At 38.1% G+C, this 19,859-nt stretch overlaps 1 protein-coding gene across 2 annotated transcripts in view; it reads right to left on the reverse strand.

Annotated features, from left to right (window-relative positions):
- Positions 1 to 19,859, reverse strand: part of PRKN (parkin RBR E3 ubiquitin protein ligase) — an 802,017-nt gene that overhangs the window by 95,778 nt on the left and 686,380 nt on the right. The gene's annotated exons all lie outside the window — the stretch shown is intronic.

Genomic DNA, 19,859 nt, shown 5'->3' on the forward strand with positions numbered 1-19,859 from the left:
GGTGGCTTTACACATTGCAAGCCCATTGCACAGCCACCTAATGATGCAAGGGAGCCGTGGCACCATTTGAGAAGAAAGAGGATGTAGATAGTTGTTGACTGCAATGCCAAAAATGGGATTCCCTGACTTTACTGGTAGCTTGGCTGCTGGAAGCTGTTTCTGGTCTCCTATGTGTCACACGTGTTAGTCAGACAGTGTCATTCAGTGCTCTATAACTTTAAACTGATGTTCGGTAGAGTGAAGAATACAGGTCTGTGGAAGTAGTGATTGTTTGGAAGTCCCCCCAAAACTCCAAAGCATTACTAAGATTATGAAAGTAATAAAAAAAAAGCCATCCAAATATTAGAAGTCACACAGTTAACCACCTGTGAAATTGTGCCATAAAACTTAACAACTACCCTTCTTGGTAGGGAAATGTCTAGACATTCAGCGCTTGCTTTATCTTCTCTGGGCTCTGTTCAGCTTTTCTTGAAATTGTCTTTTTGTGTAAGAAAACTAATCAGTTGCTTGTTAAAACAGTTTAGGATGAGCAGCAACTACTGCTTTTCTCAGTCTTGACTAATCATCACATTCCAAATGTATGACAGGAAACAACACACAGTTCATTATGCTGCTGATACTGCCAGGCTTTTTCCCCATTGCTTCAAAGCACATGGAATGAAACAGCCCTCTGAGAAAACAAATCAAAGTGGTACTCACTCTATATATGTGGTGGGGCAAGTCAAGACATCAGAAAAAATCTTCCAATTTCCTTTGCTGACAAACTCAGATTGAAAAATGTAAAAACAGAAACATTTGAAGCAACGTTTTCAGAGTATTTCTAATAATGAACTTCGGGAATTGTAAATTTCAGTGATAATATTTTACTGGAATGATCTTGTGCTGTTCATATCTCTGTAGCTGTTTACAGAGCTCACTTGCATGCACAAGAACAGAATGTTAACGTATGAAGTTATTCCATCCCTGCCCTTTAATCTTATTGACAGCTCACTTAATTGGTCACTATTTTCAATTCCTTGATCCACAGTCAAGTGCTAAACAATGTAGTACAAGTTCTAATGACATGACAGCTACAGTTAAACTGTGCTACATGACGGTACAACTGAACTAGATAACATACCTGCTTGATCTGACTGTACCTATCATGGTCAGAAAGAGTAGCCTCTGTTACATTTAAAAAATGATTAGTTTTAAATCAAAAAGCAAGGTAGAAAGATGACTCTCCAGCTTTTTAACTGTCCATTCTAATTTTCCTTCACTGTAAGATGTTTTCAAGTTTAAAAGATGTGATGATTTTGGCTGGGGTAGAGTTAATCTTCTTCATAGTACCTAGTATGGGGCTATGTTTTGGATTTGTGCTGGAAACAGAGTGGATAATATAGGGATGTTCTAGTTACTGCTGAGCAGGGCTTACACAGAGTCAAGGCCCTTTCTGCTCCTCACCCCACCCCACCAGCGAGGAGGCTGGGGCTGCACAAGAAGCTGGGAGGGGGCACAGCCGGGACAGCTGACCCCAGCTGACCAAAGGGCTATCCCATACCATATGGCGTCATGCTCAGCATAGAAAGCTGGGGGAAGGAGAAGGAAGGGGGGACGTTCGGAGCGATGGCGTTTGTCTTCCCAAGTCACCGTTACACGTGATGGAGCCCTGCTTTCCTGGAGATGGCTGAACACCTGCCTGCCCATGGGAAGGCGTGAATTAATTCCTTGGTTTGCCTTGCTTGCGTGCGCAGCTTTTGCTTTCCCTATTAAACTGTCTTTATCTCAACCCACGAGTTTTCTCACTTTTACTCTTCTGATTCTCTCCCCCATCCCACCAGGGGCGGAGTGAGCGAGCGGCTGCGTGGGGCTGAGTTTCCGGCTGGGGTTAAACCACGACAAAAGAGTACAAAGGAAAAAGGCTTTCCAAGACTAGTCCCGAGAGATCAGGTCTAACAAAGGCCATATATGAACAGCTAACCATTCTCTAGAAAAGATTCTTCCACCTGAGTGAAAACAGCATAGCATGCAAGGAGGTCCTATCATTATTAAGGTCTTGGAGCCACTGTGAATTGCGTAGAATATCAAACAATCAAAGCAGACTACCAGATGAATGAAAGTACCTGATGCCAAAAATGACATTAGGGTAAAAGGAAACTCCCAGTTAAGATTCCCATTAGCTTTTTCCTTCTGCCTGATGATCAAAGTTGAAAATACCAGTCACAACTACTTCATCAGAAATAATCATAATGTGACATAATTTTGTTAAATATTAATGTCATATTTCTTTTCAGAAACTAGGTTTATATTTCTAGGGATATTGCTTGCAAAGCACACAACCATTCTTTGGGAACCAAAAATAAATCTTTTCAGATGCTTCAGAAAAATGCTTTTTTAGACATAATCAAATGCATGAGTCCATACAAGAACCAAGAATTTCACTCAATTCCTAAATACACTTCTAGCTTATAACAAGAGATTAGTTGCACTGGTATCAGTAAAATAAAGTGTTCTTGCTGCTCTTAATATTTCTGTGCAATTTCCATCAACTGTTCATAGGTACTATATATGCATATTTGCAAAAACACCTTCTTAACTTACTGAAGAAGCTTTGAAAAAATAAGTTGTGTCTCCTGATTGCTGTCACTCAAATATTTCTGCAACTTCCATTTATGATAATCTGCCTTTGGCAATGGCAAAAAGTCCCATAATTTTAATATCAAAACAGATTAAATAAAAGTTGTGACTGAACTTGATTTTCAAATTCGTTTTATCTGGTTTGGGTGACTATTTTAAACAAGCCCCACATTACAAGGAAAGTCAGCTATGAACAATATTCCACTCCTAGAAATCTAATACTTTTCCTTACTCATCTTCTCAGCATATTCAAATAGAAAGGTTTGGCTACAGAAGTCTGAAAAGCAGGAATACCTGAAAAAATTAATGACAAAGTTTCATTGCAACTGTATAATGAATACGAAAATAAAATGAAGGTCTATGAAAGGGATAATACTATTCATAAAATAAAAATATTGCAGGGTAAAATGCCATAGAAAACACAGTTGTACTACAGGAGTACCTTTAAATGAATATGACTTCTCTGCTGCCTGCAAATGTTCCAAAATCCATCTTTTGCTGCATTGTGTATATGCATGTATTGTTCTCTGTATAAAATCACAGGAAAGTCTCAATAAAGAGATAAAATGGAGAAACTGTGAAAAATGTCTTCAACAAATTCATGTAGCAGTAACAGGGTTATTTAAAAACAGTAATAATAATAATACTTGAGGTAATTGCTGCATTTGAGAGGGTTGTAGAAGGTAAGAAAATAAACCATACGCAAAGAAAGGTAAAAGAACACATACACACAAGAAACAGAAATGCTACATTAATAGCTAAATGCTGAAGGACCAATATAATACAAATAAAATATGGAGGGAATGAAGTGAATCTAACTGCACTCAGAAGTTTTAAGATAAATATGAAATTTCACCCAACAAATTGAGGGTCTTTTTCAGTTTTAAAGCAGAGTTGGTTGAAAATACCTAAGAAAGACTGAAATACTCCTTCACGTGCTTGGTAACAGCTCTGAAGGCTTTACTTCAAATGTGGTTTTTATAGAATTTGGTAAGGAAGGGGTGAGAGGGTAAAACCACGAGACAACTGATAGAATTGAAGTAGTACAAAAAGGCATGAAAAACCCACATGCACCTACACACACATACAAAGCACAGTTACGCATCATTAATTCTGAGAAAGACTCCTACAAGGAGTAGGTTGGTCCAAAGGACAGAGGAGAAAACAGCACCGAAGAACTAGTACGCATACAGAGGTCTCTGGATTTCAGGGATGGTGACTTGCTTCCCCACTTTAATACACATTCAAGGGAAAATACAATAAAATAATTGTGAGATTTATGGGGTATAAAATGTGAATGACCTTTGCTAAGAGAAAAAAGACAGGTGAAGGACTTAGTGACCGAAACCTTTCCTGACTCTCTTTTATTTTAATATTAATGCTGCATATGGAGGCAGTTGGACAGTTTCCTTCCTTTTACACAATGCTGTGCCCCAAATTCCACAGTTTCCATGAAAATTTTCAGCCATATCAATTGCAGAATGGGTCTGATTACAGTATGGGCTTTCCTATGTCATTTCCAGACTCTCCAAAGAGCTGGGAGATGGCTCAAACATTTGGAAGCTCTGAAATCACAGACTGTAGGAACTAGACAGATTTCTTTTTTAAAGGTTAAGTTGAATGTTTCTTTCCTCATAAAATGTCCACAATGATTTTGTGACATGGTGGCTAGTTTATTCTGTGTTATCATGAAGTATCAGCAGTGTCATTTCATAAGCAGCTGGCTATTCGAAGGAAAAAGATTATCTAATCAAATTCTGGCAGTGGGAACTCACAAGAGAGGAGAAAGAACTAATGTCACTCTGAGCTAGGACTGGCTTTCTATAAAGCAGTATTTAGAAAGCCACCAGGGATATGAACTCTCCTTAGGTTTATGTATGTTAGTCGCTGACAGCATATAAGCATTCTGCAATATTGCACTTATTAGATTTTATCTGTTTCAGCTGGCTTTTATTTGGGACTCAGTATTTCTAGAGCAAAGCCTGCTATAGATTGGAATGAGCAGAGAGTCAAGCAGATATGGAGAAAGTTGTTGATGGCACATCTCACCAATTTATTTTCTTCAAAACCAAGTGGACTGGGAAGAGGGTAGAAAAAAGACCCTTTTCTTGGATACGGAGCATTTTTAAAATGGACATCTTCCTTCTTTAACTGAGTCACAACATTGGAAAGGAAAACAGGGCCATTGTTCAGGTTCAGGCTTCCTCACTGTGCATTTAATCTGTTATTTTGGACTAGGGGAAATAATTACTGTGATTTATACACCTCAGTTCAGCATTTGCCTTTTTTACACTACCACATTGTTGACTCAAGATCAGATTGTGATCCATTTCAGTTCCCAGACTCTCTTTTGCCATGTTGTTGTCTCTCTAAGCATTTATTCTCCAACAACATACAGCTGCTTATACTTGTCTAAGAAACTTTACATTTACCCTTACTGAATTGCTATCAAGTTCCAAACTGTTTGCTGCCCCCCAGCTACATATCCTATGCAAATTTAATAACCTTACACTATAATCATTCATCAAGGCATCAGAGAAAATATTAAAACCTGTCAACCTCAGGACAGATTTGAAACATCCCTCCGCTTTGACTGTGAAATGCTGATAAATAGTCTATACACAGTTTTCCAACTAATTACGCGTCCACCTAATGAAATTATCATCTAATCTTGTATTTCCTAGTTTGCCTATGGGAATTTCATATGAAACAATGTGAGGAGCTGTACTGGATTCAATATAGATGACATCATCTACTTCTCTCCTACCCACAAATCCTGTTACTCTGGCATAACAAAGGCAGATTGATGTGATAAACTCTTGTTAAATCCTTGCTTCCTGACACTTTCTTTTTTTGTCCTCTAGGTAATTACCAGTAGTTTGATTATTTGCTACAGTTTTCCCTCCGGAATTCAAGTTAAACCTAATGGTCTATAATTCTTAGGTTCCCTTTTTTCCTGTTCTTAGACATAGACTTCATGTTTTTTGCCTTTTTCAAAATCTTCCCTATCCATATTCTTAGAAATGACCATTAATGTTCTGGATTTTCTTCAGCCATTCCCACAGGAAAAACTTCGTCAGGCTCAGCTGATTTGAAAACATGTCTCTATCTTGTCCTTTCCCCACTATAGATGGTATTTTTAATTCTGTTTCACTGGTTTTATCTCTGCTAACCATCTGAGCAGGTTTGACCTTTTAAATTAAGATTGAAACAAAACAAGTGAACACTTTTGCCTTCTTGGAGCTGTTTAATGATACATTTTCCTCTCCCAAGAGAAACCAACCAACAGCTTCCTTGATCTTTCATGTTACTATTTCTATTACTTTTTTATGGAAATCTTTCTGAATATTCTTTGGTAGATTTTATATTAGAAGTATTTTATTTCATGTCTTGCACTTTCTGACTTTGTCCCTGTGTGTCTTCTGTTTTTGTATCTGTTCCTAGTGATACAATCTGCTTACATTTTTTATGCACTTCTGTCGTGGTTTAGCTTCAGTTGGTAACCAAGCCCCACTGACCCACTCGCTCACCCTCCAACCGCCCTCCCCGGTGGGATGGGGGAGAGAATCTGAAGACCAAAAGTAAGAAAACTCGTGGGTGAAGATAAGAACAGTTTCATAATTGAAATAAAATATTATAATAATAATAATAATAATAATAATAATAATAATAATAATAATAAAAAAAAAAAAATGAAAAGGAAAACAATGAGAGAGAGAGAGAGCGGAACAAAACCCAGGGAAAAACAAAAAAAACCCCAAGTGATGCAACCGCTCACCACCCGCTGACCGACACCCAGCCAGTCCCCGAGCAGCGATCACTGCCCCCAGGCAAACTCCCCCCAGTTTCTATACTGAGCATGGCGTCATATGGTATGGAATAGCCCTTTGGCCAGTTTGGGTCAGCTGCCCTGGCTGTGCCCCCTCCCAGCTTCTTGTGCACCTGGCAGACATTGGGAAGCTGAAAAGTCCTGGACCAGTATACGCATTACTCAGCAACAACTAAACCATCAGTGTGCTATCAACATTATTCTCATACTAAATCCGAAGCACAGCACTATACCAGCTACTACAAAGAGAATTAACTCTATCCCAGCTGAAACCAGGACAACTTCTTTCTTACTTTTCAGGTGATAAAAATGGTCGTTCAAGCAAGTTGGTCTTTCCTTACCTTTCCTAGTCCTCCTTTACATTGAGATAATTTACCATTGTGCCCTTAATATGATTTCTTTACTGAATTGTCAGTTCCCTTTTTCTGGTTAGAACCGATTTCTTATCAGTTAGCCAGGTTTGCTTATTGATACTTTCCAGAAGTCACTGATTTCCTCTCGCTTCACTTGCAGAAGTATGTTTTGTTTGATTGATTTTTTGTTCGCTTTTGTCTAGGGGACTTATTCTAAAAAATTCCATCTCTAAAAGAATCAAACTTTTTTATTTCAGGAGTTGACCACTGGCCATCCATATGAAAGAATTTAAATACTGTTTTTTTCTGAAACATAATGAAGGAGAACATGTTCGAATTACATAGATAACATTTTTGCAATAATGAAACATTTGCAAATGTTATTAGGGCAATTTATTTCTGCCATGTGTCATCTCTTCAGCAGGAATACTCTGCATGGGTTAAATGTTTGTTAATGCAGTTTTGAATAGTTATATGTCACACTCTGAAAATAAAGATTGAAGTGTTCGTTCTCTGTTGACTGAAATCATGTAAGAGATCTTTTGCTAATAATTAATGTCACATCCCACTGGGACAAACACTATTTGCACGGCTTATAATAAAAACAATTCAAAACCACTAATGTGTTTCTTTGAACAATGAAAGCTTGTGATGCATATTATGAAAACACCACTGGTGAGAACCACAGCAGCATATAAAAGCTATTATTGTATTGTACATTTATTGCTAAGTTTATTTCCTCTTTGATTTATTTAACTCACCAATTACCAGTTGTTTTCACTCCTCTGATAGGAGGATATGGTGTTACTAGCTCTGAGCAATGCTACTGTTTGGCAGCCACATTTTTTCCCATCTCCAAATCTGAAACACTTTCCTGAATAACTTTAGGTAATTACTTCATGCCCAGAAAAAGCTTCCTGTCGGTGTAAAGGATTTTAAAATATGATAACTGTAGATACTTGAAAACACAAAATTTGGTAGCTTCTAATCAATATACATTCGCATAAAAATTCTGCAATGACCAGGAAGTCATGCAAAATATCATGGTCATGTGGCTGGGCTGTTCTTTGTACATCCAACGCTTGTATTTCATCCACATAATAGCCCACTCACTCTGTACACACTTGTGGTCCCCCCACTGCTTCTTGCACACCCCCACACCGCAATTTCTAGCCACAGTTCATGATATAACCATCCCAATTCCATCTTCATTTATACACAGATTTGGCAGGCAGTTTCCCATGACTCTGAATATGCACAGCCACGGCACATACACTCTAATCTACACTTCTACTCCTTTATGCCAGGCCCACCCATCAAAGGATTTAATAAATTATAGGTTTTCCTATAGAATATGCATTTTCAGACTCCGGTAGGGATCTCTGAGAAACCTCCACTTTACTAGCTGTTATTCTTCATCTCCACCTGCCCACTAGGGACCAAGCAAGCAACCAGAGGTGTGATAGTGCCTCACACAAAGTCATGGCTCTCAGCAGAGGAGGCAAGTTAATGTTCCTGTTGTCTCCTTCCAAGCTGCTCCCACAAAACGCAGGAGCAGTTTCTCACTCTTCAAGTCAAGAGAGGGAGTGAAGATATTGGTGCTCCTGTGAGAGTTTTGCATACTCAGTATGGTATCCCACCAGGTCTTCTCAGACCTCACCTTTAAGGCTGCTTCCTTGTTGCTGTAATTTTCCTATTTACTCCTCCTCCATCTCCAGTGGGGATCTTGTGGATTTCAGTTTTGATCTTCTGGTGTTTTTTTAAGATTTTAGTTTTCTGATTTAGGTGAAATGTCACTGAAAGACTATGTCAACAACAGGCATATTCAACTAATTAATCTTTCTTCAGAATGACTCTGCTCAATAAGATTTTGACATAAGCATCCTTACCATAAAGATTAAGAAATTTCAAAAAGCACATTTAAGAGACATACAAGAAGTTCCCTAAACAAAATAAGGAAATATAATTTACTTTCATTTTAGTTTTAAGAGAAAAGTAAGTAGAAAACAAAGTCTTGTTAGGCTCTCTTTACATATGATAATGTTGTAGAACATGTCCCATGCCTATTTTTTATTTGCAGATTATATTTCATATTAAGCACTGGCTTTAGATTGGTGGTCTAAAAGTCAATCTTTTTTAATATAACCATTTCAGGTGCGCAGAAGAGACTTATCATTGTCATTACTTGGTATTACATATGTGACCATTTTCACTGGCGTAAAGAGAAAATGTCAGCAATAAGTACAAAACATACTACTGCTATTTGATATTTCTTAATGGAAACAAAGCCCAGCTTAACCAGCCTATTTTACTGCTCACTTAGTCTGAACAAGTGAGCCACCAGTACCTTTAAACCTTACTCTTTATCTCTTCACTTATGTCTTTTAAGTGTCAGTGGAATAGATTTTCTATCATGGTAGTGAGTGTCACCCAATTTAATTTGAGAGCTTTTTGGGGAAAAAAAAAAAATTGACTGGTATGAATGATTTAATTTTTGAGAAATATAGGGATAAAATGGAGTTAAATGAGACTTGGTTATCCACCCATGATTTTTCTGCCCTTAGTCAAGGCCTCCTTTCACAGATATATTATATTATCCTTATCAGAATTTTCCCTTTTCTTCTCCCTCATGATGGTTTTATGAGCACATACTGCATTCTGGTTTTCTATTATTTCCCACTGAATTACAGTTGGTCATTGCTCTCCAAACCTATGTCCTTGCTTTTCATTATGAATATTATTAGTTTACTGTGTAAGGGACGTCTTTTATTTAATTTGGTCATTATATTTTCATTTTATTTTCATAATTTGCCCTTGGCTTTGCAACATTTTCTTTACTCCTTCTGTTACACTTAGTGACCTTAATATCATTGTTAAGGTTGAGATGCGACTTCTATTCTAAACTCACTTTCACAAGCTTATAACTTTTCCCAGATATTCTCTTTCAGGCTGTGCTGGTTTGGCTGGGATAGAGTTAATTTTCTTCATGCTAGCTAGCATGGGGCTATGTTGTGGATTTGTTCTGGAAACAGTGTTGATAATACAGGGATGTTTCCATTACTGCTGAGCAGGGCTTACACAGAGTCAAGGCCCTTTCTGCTCCTCACCCCACCCCACCAGCGAGGAGGCTGGGGGGGCACAAGGAGCTGGAAGGGGACACAGCCGGGACAGCTGACCCCAGCTGACCAAAGGGCTATTCCATACCATATGGCGTCATGCTCAGCATAGAAACCTGGGGAAGAAGAAGGAAGGGGGGACGTTCGGAGTGATGGCATTTGTCTTCCCAAGTCACTGTAACGCGTGATGGAGCCCTGCTTTCCTGGGGATGGCTGAACACCTGCCTGCCCATGGGAAGGCGTGAATTAATTCCTTGGTTTGCTTTGCTTGTGTGCGTGGCTTTTGCTTTCCCTATTAAACTGTCTTTATCTCAACGCATGAGTTTTCTCACTTTTACTCTTCTGATTCTCTCCCCCATCCCACTGGGGGAAGTGAGCAAGCGGCTGTGTGGGGCTGAGTTGCCAGCTGGGGTTAAACCACGACACAGGCTGAGGGGTTTTTATGCTTATGCTTTGTTGGAAATGGACTTTTGTTTGAAGCTTCATAAGCATCATCTATGTGTTTTGAGTTATCCAACATGAAAAGATAGCAGTTTTGCAGCAATCAAGACAGTTTTCAGATGCTTTTTTTGGACTCTGATAATTGAAAATCGGCTTTGTTTCAGTACTTCAAAATCAGCTTTGATTGTGGAATGGTGGCTTTGCTATCTCTTTGAAATGGTTTTGAAATAATAAAGTTCTGCATGTGACATCATTATTAAACACCTTACTGAAGTAGTAGTGTGAGGAAAGTTGACCTCAGAATAACTCTGTTCCACTTACTACTATTTTTAAAAGCTGTTTATTTTCTGTAAGAAAATTACATTTAGTTATATTTTACATCTTTTTAATGCCATTTTCCTCCCACTCTTCAAGGAGTGTAGCCCAACCAGATGCATTACAGGCTGCCCAGTCAAGCTGGGTGCTATACAGTTATGCAAATAATGCAACATGTGCAATGAACAATAAACATTTCTCTTGTACTGGTGAAAAGAAAAGCAGTCGCTTTGCTTCATTCCACAGACATACTGTTGTAATTACAAAAAGGTGTCTGAAAGAGCTTTTGCTTAAAGGTCCAGTAAGAAATCCTACATAACTGTAAGCCCAAGAGGAGCACTGGGAAGCTGTAGACAATTTCTTGTTTGTCTTCACAGAAAAGATGTTCTTCAGGGAAGTGTTAATGCACACTACCCCTAGCCTTTCTATGGCCCCTCCCTATGGTATGCTTGTACTGTGCATTTTGTGCCATTCCTTTTTTCATCACAAAGAGTTTCACAATCTCACTAAGTAATCATTTTATGCCCTCCACATGGAAAATGTTGTTGTAGCCTTGAAAGAAAGCCCCGAAAGGGTTATCAAGCATTGGACCAGGCTGCCCAGGGAAGTGGTTGAGTCGCCATCCCTGGAGGTATTTAAAAGACGTTTGGATGAGGTGCTTAGGGTCATGGTGTAGCGCTGGTCTTGGTAGTGTTAAGTTTATGGTTGGACTCGATGACCTTAAAGGTCTTTTCCAACCTGTGTGATTCTGTGATTCTGTGATTCTGTGAATGAATCAAGAGGCTGGCTGACCGACAGAGATTTTACGTATTTCAGAAAGTCAGGGTAAAGCTGAGAAAGAAACTCATCGGGCATTTCTTTGATCAGTTAATGGAGAAATACAAAAAATTGCAAACATTTTTAATTAGGGTACTCCTTTTAGTCAAAAAAAAGCATCATTACTTGTAAGTTCCAAACTGACACAAACTGCTGCTTTCCATATTTGTACTTACACAGAATAGACTTAGACCCCCAATCTCTATTACACTTTTTTACTCTGACATCCAATGATGTGAAAACTACAAGTGCCACAAAAGCTGTAGAAAGCAATGCTTTTTTGAGATCTATGTGAGCTGCTCACTTTATGAGCCTTGTGATTTACTTTTGAGTTGGGCTACGGGCCAGAATTATACCAGACACATAATGAGGACAATTTTTCTTTAGCATTCAGAACTTTGAATTTTTTTCCCTGGCTAAGCTACAAATGCTGGTCAATAGATTCATTCTAATCTAAGATCTTATTGTTTTGGTCCTATCTTTTTACTCCATTGTTTCTCATTGATTAAGCAGCTCTTGCATTTTACAATAATGCCATAATACAATCCAGAGTGCCTCAGGAGGCCTTCATATGAAACTTCATATGAAAGGCAATAAACAAGCTTACTTTGATTCATATTTATTTTCCTTTTCATTTATAAGTGAATTTCTGCATTCAGCCCGTGTTTCTCTTTTCTGTTCAAATACAGAAAGTTTTTAGAAGATTCCTCAAATAAGCCTCTTATACAATTAGAATCCTGCCCTCGGTGGCTGCCATTCTTAAGCAGCACATCCTCTGCTGATTGCATTATTGTTCCCCCTCCAGTGACTCAGTGATAGATCTGTTTATTCATACCAAATCTTCCATTAACCCCTAGTTCCGCTAATTTACAAATTTACTTGTATTCGTCTTATCAATTATAAAACTGCAGTCAGTATATAAACTGTATAAGCAGGAAAGCTCAGGCACCTCTTGTGGTCCAGGACAAACTGTTTTAACCAGGATTTTTTAATCCTTTAGCTGAAGGAAATACAAGTTGATTTAAAATTGCTACACTTTTACATCATGTGCAAAGTGTTTCTCTCTACAATAAAAGGGAGAATAATCTTACCCTGTATGTAAGTGGAATATGAAGTCAGAAGACAGAGCTGAGTCTCTAATACATGCAGAATTAACTGGAGATTCCTATAAAGAGTTTATTTCTCCTTCTCTCCTATTGTTGTACTCCATGCCTTTCCTGATGGGCCACATGATAAAACATTGCCCCCTGATTGTCAGATATATTTCTAGGCACTTTGCTGAAGAGGAGAGGACTAGTAAGAAAAAAGTCATTCCAAGTCCTCTCCAGTCATAAACTTCCATTATATTTAAGGCTTGACAGAATTATGAGTTCATCTAATATAATCTCCTGAGCACCATAAGCCATTAAATATCACCCAGATACTGCTACATGGAGCCCAATTATTTTAATTAGACAAGAGCACTTCAGTCGTCAAGAGACTAAACTGTAGTGTGCCACAGGCATAGACCAAAATAGACAAAGATGTCATCAAAGCCTGAGGCTCTTGCAATAACAAGGAATTTCTAGGTGAGAAATGCCCCCAAAATTCCTGGAGATGGTATGTAGCTCGTCCACTGACTTTGGCACAGAATGTCAGGTCCCTGCCAATGAGACCTGAGAGAAAATTTGGACTTCTCCATCGAATTTGGTGATCAGTCTAATCCTGACCTGAGCATCAGAGTATGATATACTCAATGGGTACCTAAGAAAAGGAATCACAGTCAACCAGAGAAGGTACTTTTTTTGGAGCTGTATTTCCAAGTCTATGTGCTAAAATCAATTTACAGTAAGCTGTGGATATTTTAAATTGCGCACATTTTTGCATTTCATCTACTGTAAAATGTTGTTGTTCTCTTTCCACAGCTGAAGAAATGTGAAGCCCAGGTAGCTTCAGCTCTGGAATCTGAATATTGAGTGAGTGACAAAGTCGAGTTTTTGGTATCTCTAATATGAAAATCCCTAGCACCTTTCCAGGGGACTGTTTGATCTAGCAGCTTACGAGAACTAAGATTTAGTTGATAAATCCTAAAATCAACTACCAATGTGATTTTAAAACTGACTCCTATTTTATCTCAGCCCTCAATTTAAAATGCGTCTCACATGCTCACAATTTTAGCTCATTCCTGTTTCAGACAAATTGGTAAAATTGGGACCATTTATCTGCTGCAAAATATTGGTTTACAAATCCCAGTCTGAGCTGGTTTACATTCACAGAGACCGGTTTTATCCTCTCTAGTTCTTAGGTCTGTGTGTCCAGTTTTGACTTATCTTTACAAACAAGAGCTTGATTTTATCCTAGTTTTCTCTAATACAATTTCCCTGACTCAAATACAGTGTTATTCTGCTATCTGTGTTCTCATGCTAGATTAGAGAGACCAGCAGCCTCCATCCCTTTATCAGGTAAGTACCTCTTTTCTCTACCTCCTTGCTCCTTCTTTCTCAGACCACATATGACAGATTTTAAATGGTGAACTACTAGGTAAGCCACAGAATAATAAATCAAGCCAAAACACTGAAGACACTGCACATGCAATATAAAATTTGCAATGTGCATGTACAACAGCCATTTTCCAGATGCCTGCATGATGCAGAAATCAGGGAAAAGCTATACCCTACATAAACTAAGGGATACAGAATTTGATCACATAATATGGGACATCCCATAATATTCTGGACATGTAGCAGACAAAACTAATGAAGTTTCAATTCTAGCTCAGTTAGAGCTGAAGAGACTCACATGTTGTTTTCTAACATTATTTTACCAGCTAGTTCTCATGATTTGGGAGGTAAAGGAAAAAGCAGTTATTCTTCTACTTATTGAACCAAGCACAAGTAATTGATTTGTTCTCCTTATAAAAAATATTTGTTTTGCTTTTGCTAGTCCTGTGAACTAATGTGATCCATGTTATTAATACTGGAAACATTCTCTAGATTGTTTTATCCACTCACTGCTGACAGCCGAGTTTCGTATCAGTCACCAGATCAATGAATTGCAGCACTGCAAGATATGGGCAATGGAAATAATGCACCTTGACAGCAATACATAGCTGGTTAATTGTATGGTGCTATTCCGGGGTAAACATTTTATTAAAACATCAACATCCTACCACATCTTAAAAAGCCCCATGTTTTTACAGTTCCTTTTAAACCAGGTAAAATACTACCAGAAAATACCTACAAATCCAAAAAGAAGTTTGGTCAGCCTGAGAAAGCCTGTCATATTTTAGCAATGAAACAACTTGCTTAGCTACTGAAGCATAATGTGTCAACAAGATGGAATTCCACTTTCTAAAGGCTAGAGTGCCCACTCAATAGAAGAAAGCAATACATGATTACTGCTTAGAGCTTGTGGCGCAATGCTAGCAACTCGGCATTTAGCAATAATAGAAAACGTCTGTCTCATTTTCATTCTCCTTGAAAAACTCCCTATACAATATTATGAAACACTCCTGCTGTGAGTTGGTTTCTTAATCTCTGCAATATCTTCAGCTATTACCTTATCCATGGTAATACCTTTCTGGTGAATTTTCTTAAAAGCAAAAATTTAATGACTTATGGAACAAGGACAGATACCTGAAATGTAATAACAAAGAGTAACCCTTCAATTTTACTATGGGTACTAGATAGCTGCTATCTCCTATTTCCATTTTAGTGTTTCGCAAATGACATAAAGGTCTCAAGGTCTTTTCGTTTCTGAATTATTCCTCTGTTTTTCAAAACCTCGGAGCCTCTTACTTCTGCTCCTGCTTCAACTTTCATTCGCACCTTAAAACTGAGACAAAAATTCAGATCATTGTGCACACAGCCTTTCTTCACCCCTGACCTTTTATTCATCTGACTATAAAATTAAAAAGACTTTTTTTCAGTGCAAATATCTTCAAAGATTGTCTTGAATCGCCACTACTCATCTTGACTATCTTTATATCTTGAAGTAATTTAAAAGGTGCCTATTTTCTCTTTACATACATTCAAGATTTTCCTAGTACTGCTAATGAAGAAGCAAAGCACATCTTGAACCAAACATTTACAGCTACATCTCTGTTTGAAAATAAAGTCTTTAGGTTAGTCAGACTTTCAAACATTTTGATCAGGCAATATATACGGAATAATGTGCCAAAACCAGACACAAGAGGGATAGAAATAGCACAAAGCAAGTACATGCTGATCATGACAATACATTGCATTAGAGCTGAACTTTACAACAAAAGACGTATAACTGCCAAATGTGGAAACTGCTTTTCACTTCTTGACTGGGGTACTCTTACAAACTATTATGCACTTTCATATATATGAAATAGTTCTGAACCAGTATTTGCGAGCTAGTTCAGGTCCCAGAGGGAGTATAAGTGCACTCACATAGCACTCCAATAGAGATATAAACCCCTAAAATAAACAACCCCACTACAGAAGTTTAGAAGGACACACCCAACTAACAAAATCATCATTTGAATTATCAAAATTAAGTGAATAGGAACTTGTTGCTTGGAATTTTTATAATTCAGATTTGTCTCCTCAAAACAAAATATTTTTCCCAATTATTCAGGGTTCACCTACAGGTATATTATTGTGCTTAACAAAGGCATCACTGAAGATGAAATATGCATGCTAGGAAATGCATGAACAGGAGATAATGAACCACAAAAAAGAGCTTTACAAACAACAGGAATGTGTATTGTACTTCTCATGTAACTATTTTAGAGTGCCTTCTATTCTATTAAGCTTTCTGAAAAGGCAGACAATTATTAATTCTACAAATATGCTGCAATTGCTTTTGACATATGCTTCCTTAGCCATGGAAGAAGAATGCAAGAAGAAATCAATGGGAAAAAATTGCTGGGAAGGGGGAAATTGCCTTAGGGATTTTGTTCTATGCAATACAATGGCCTAGGGATTCTATTTATAAGGAAGACACGGTATTTATATCTATTGATTTTTCAGGGACCTCTTGCAGTCTGCAGCCTTAAAATTTCACCTGTCCTAGAAGGGAGCACACCTTTTGTGAAATCTTGATGTTCTTCAATAGCATTATGCTTACAGAACAGTAAATATGGTGTAAAAGAGGTGAAATAACCCCAAATTTTGTGCTTCCTTTCCAAGGCTATAAATCTTCCTTTATCATTGCACATTTAATACACTAAGGTTGAATTACTCACTTGTGGACTGGCATTTCACATTAGGGGATCCCAACGAAGGGCCAGAAAAACATCAATTATGACAGTTTGTTCCTAAGACCATTTAAATAGTTGCCCAGACCTTGAGATAGTTTAGAGTGGTCTCAGGACCTCCATGAACCTGGCTATAGCTTCAAGAGTCAGGTCTCCTAGCAAGGGATTCTCAAACCACAGAATATCTCTGGAAATACATTCTTCTTCTTGCTTATATAGACTATGCTAGGAATGAGTAAAGTCAAGGGGGAAATACCAACAGAGGCTCTGTCTCCACTATCCCTGATCTCCCATCTCACCCCATTCCAAGGGATAGGTGAACTGATATTGCATGCTGCAAAATGTTTATATGGTTGTGGAGCAAGGGCTGGAATGCAATCACACATTAGTCAGTTCCGCTGAAGGATATTGACGGTGGACATTTTGTAAGACAGATGAGCTCTATGTGTATAAACCAAGGCATACTTTTTAATAAACAGGTAGTATAGTCCCTTTTGAAGTTCCATTCTAACCGGCTTTTAACTCTAAACTTTTCTTTAATATGTAGGAAATAATATGCCAGTATAATATAAAACAAGACAAAAAATGTTTTATTCCTAGAGCTTTTGTATGCCTTGATTACCACAGCTTTTCCTGTACGCAGGCCAGCTGGTACAATATGTACTGTCTTCTATGTTTTGTTGCTGTTTTCTAGTATTAAATATGTCAAAATTTTATATCTGAGCAATAAAAGTTAGTAACATAGGTCTGATGCATAGTAATGAAGGTAGAACAACAGTATATAATGGTAATATCTTGGTGAATCAATTAATACGTTTATGGCTAACAATAAAAAATATGAAAGATTAGGCAAGAGTGAGGTCAGTCAGTGGTACCACAACATGGCTTTGGGTGAGGACTATTCATAATCATTAAAAAGATATCTCCATGCTACTTTTCAAGCCAAAATAAATCTCTCTTCTTGTCTGAAAGCCTGAATAGATAGCAGTGCCTGACTGCAGAGGGTACATATGGGGATGCTTAAATTTAAACCTCTCTCCTCACCTTTTCGGTACAGTTCTGTCTAGATATTTACCAGGCTGTTTCTGGGCCCCACATATTGCTGTTTCCAAATTTCCTGAGACAAAGCAAAATCCACCATGTTTAACTTGCCCAAAGGGCCTTTTAGCAATTTAAGAGCACTCTCTTGCAGACTCACATTTAGCTTTGACACTGATAGCAATGACTTTGCAAAAAGGGATTCTAGTTCCTCATTTCACATACCAGAGAAGGCAAAATGTCTGTATCCTGGCCTGGCTCAGTTACCTGTTCATTTTTCAATGCTCTTTTAGATTTGGTTGGAGTCCTTACATGTTTGGGACTGCCTCACACATTTTCCCTCTGGATAATGGAATATTTGCTTCAGTCTCTGGTGGCCAGCTTATTCTCTATTTGGTTTCTTCTGCTTCTCCTTTTCTAAAAGGGCTGCTGAAACCCCTTTTCATTTACTGTCTCGACTTTCTCTTGAAAACCTATCCCTCCTCCCTTAATCCATCTCATCAGTTAATCAAAATCCTCATCTACTTGACTGTTTTTAGCTACCCTTATACTGCAATTCAGACCCGAACAATCAGTTTCATCTGTGCAGTAGACAACTATTTCTCTACAAGGGCTTTTGGGTGAATAACAGACCACTGATGTTAGATGTAACTTCTGCTGTTAGCAATATGTTATCAACTCTGAACTTTACCCAAAGACAGACGTTCAAATACCCTAAAAGAAACTCTACATATCTACAGTACAGCTTAAAGGATGACACAGATATTCATAAAGAATCTCCAGATTCACGATGCCTGCCTTATTTCTTTGCTTACCAGCTTCAACAAGGAACATGTCTCTAACCTAAGCTGTACAGGTAAGTATTGCAAGGCATCTTTCGCTACCCTTATTTGGACAGATAAAAGGGACGTTCTTCATCTTGGGCCTTTCTTTGAGCTTGTAAGTCACTGTGTACACTTGTGAGGGAACCCGGAGCTCTGAAGTGGATGTTCCTGGATTCCATAAAGAAGAGTGGAAGGCCTTCACACTAAAAAAGGCCAGGTTTTGTCTGGGAAAAAACCCACCATAGTTTAACTTTCTGAATAGAAAACACTCAAAGCGACTACAGAAAACAGCATAGAAACAAACAGCTTTCCTAACTGTCTTGGTGTCCTTGCAGGCAGATCCTTACCTGCAGCCAGCTTTCTCACCGGCAGCTGACTTCAGGGCTAGGAATGTCACTACAGGAAATCTTCTGCGACAAATCTTCCTTGAGGTTATCATTTGTCAGGGTGCAAAGAAAGATTCACAGACACATGTTTTCACCCTGTTCCATTATAGATTCTGAGGAAGGGCCTTAATTTTACCATAATTTGGCTTACAGACCAGCCTCTTGCTTCTCATTTCAGCCTCAGTGAATTGTACCCCTTAATGTTCAAGACATCACATAATCCAAAACAAAGGGTGAGGTTAAACTCAAGGCTGCAGATCTGGTCACTAGCAAGCAGAGCACAGAGTCCATAAAAGGAAACAGAGCAGTTTACTAAAGCAGGCAATACATCAATCCTTTATGCTATGTACACTTTATTCACAGGGCATTTGCAGATTCAGAATGATGATGAATGAAGCTGCAAAACACAGTTTGATTTTCATCACTTCAAGGCAGAGAGAAGAGTAAAAATTATTTGTGATTTTATCTTTTTTAACCAATCCCTAATAGTTAATCCAGATGCATTTCTTTTTGTTTACTCAGTCTTGTTTCTTATTACTTTCCCACCTTCTGCTTTATTTTATAGCCCTATATCTGCTCAGTGAGTCTGAGGAATACTCTGTTTTACATGCACCACTGCATGGACAGATAGGAAGTTTTACCAAGGTCGACAGATGCTAACCTACTCACAGAAGACAAGTTACTGCAACTTCCTAGTTCGGCAAACAATTATTCTTCCATGGTATCAGTTTGGGCAACATCAAAACTGCAATAAAAAGTGCATTTTCGACAAGAAAGACAACAGCAAGAGCATGATAATATTTTATAAATATAGATATTTTCTCTTCTCTCATAGCCTGCATGGAATTCAGTAATAATACCAACCATGGAAAGAATCACTTAGTACAAACATCAGTTAGCCACTCTGACCTAACATTTA

Source organism: Mycteria americana, chromosome 3 (assembly GCF_035582795.1).
Source record: "Mycteria americana isolate JAX WOST 10 ecotype Jacksonville Zoo and Gardens chromosome 3, USCA_MyAme_1.0, whole genome shotgun sequence".
NCBI classification, from domain to species: domain Eukaryota; kingdom Metazoa; phylum Chordata; class Aves; order Ciconiiformes; family Ciconiidae; genus Mycteria; species Mycteria americana.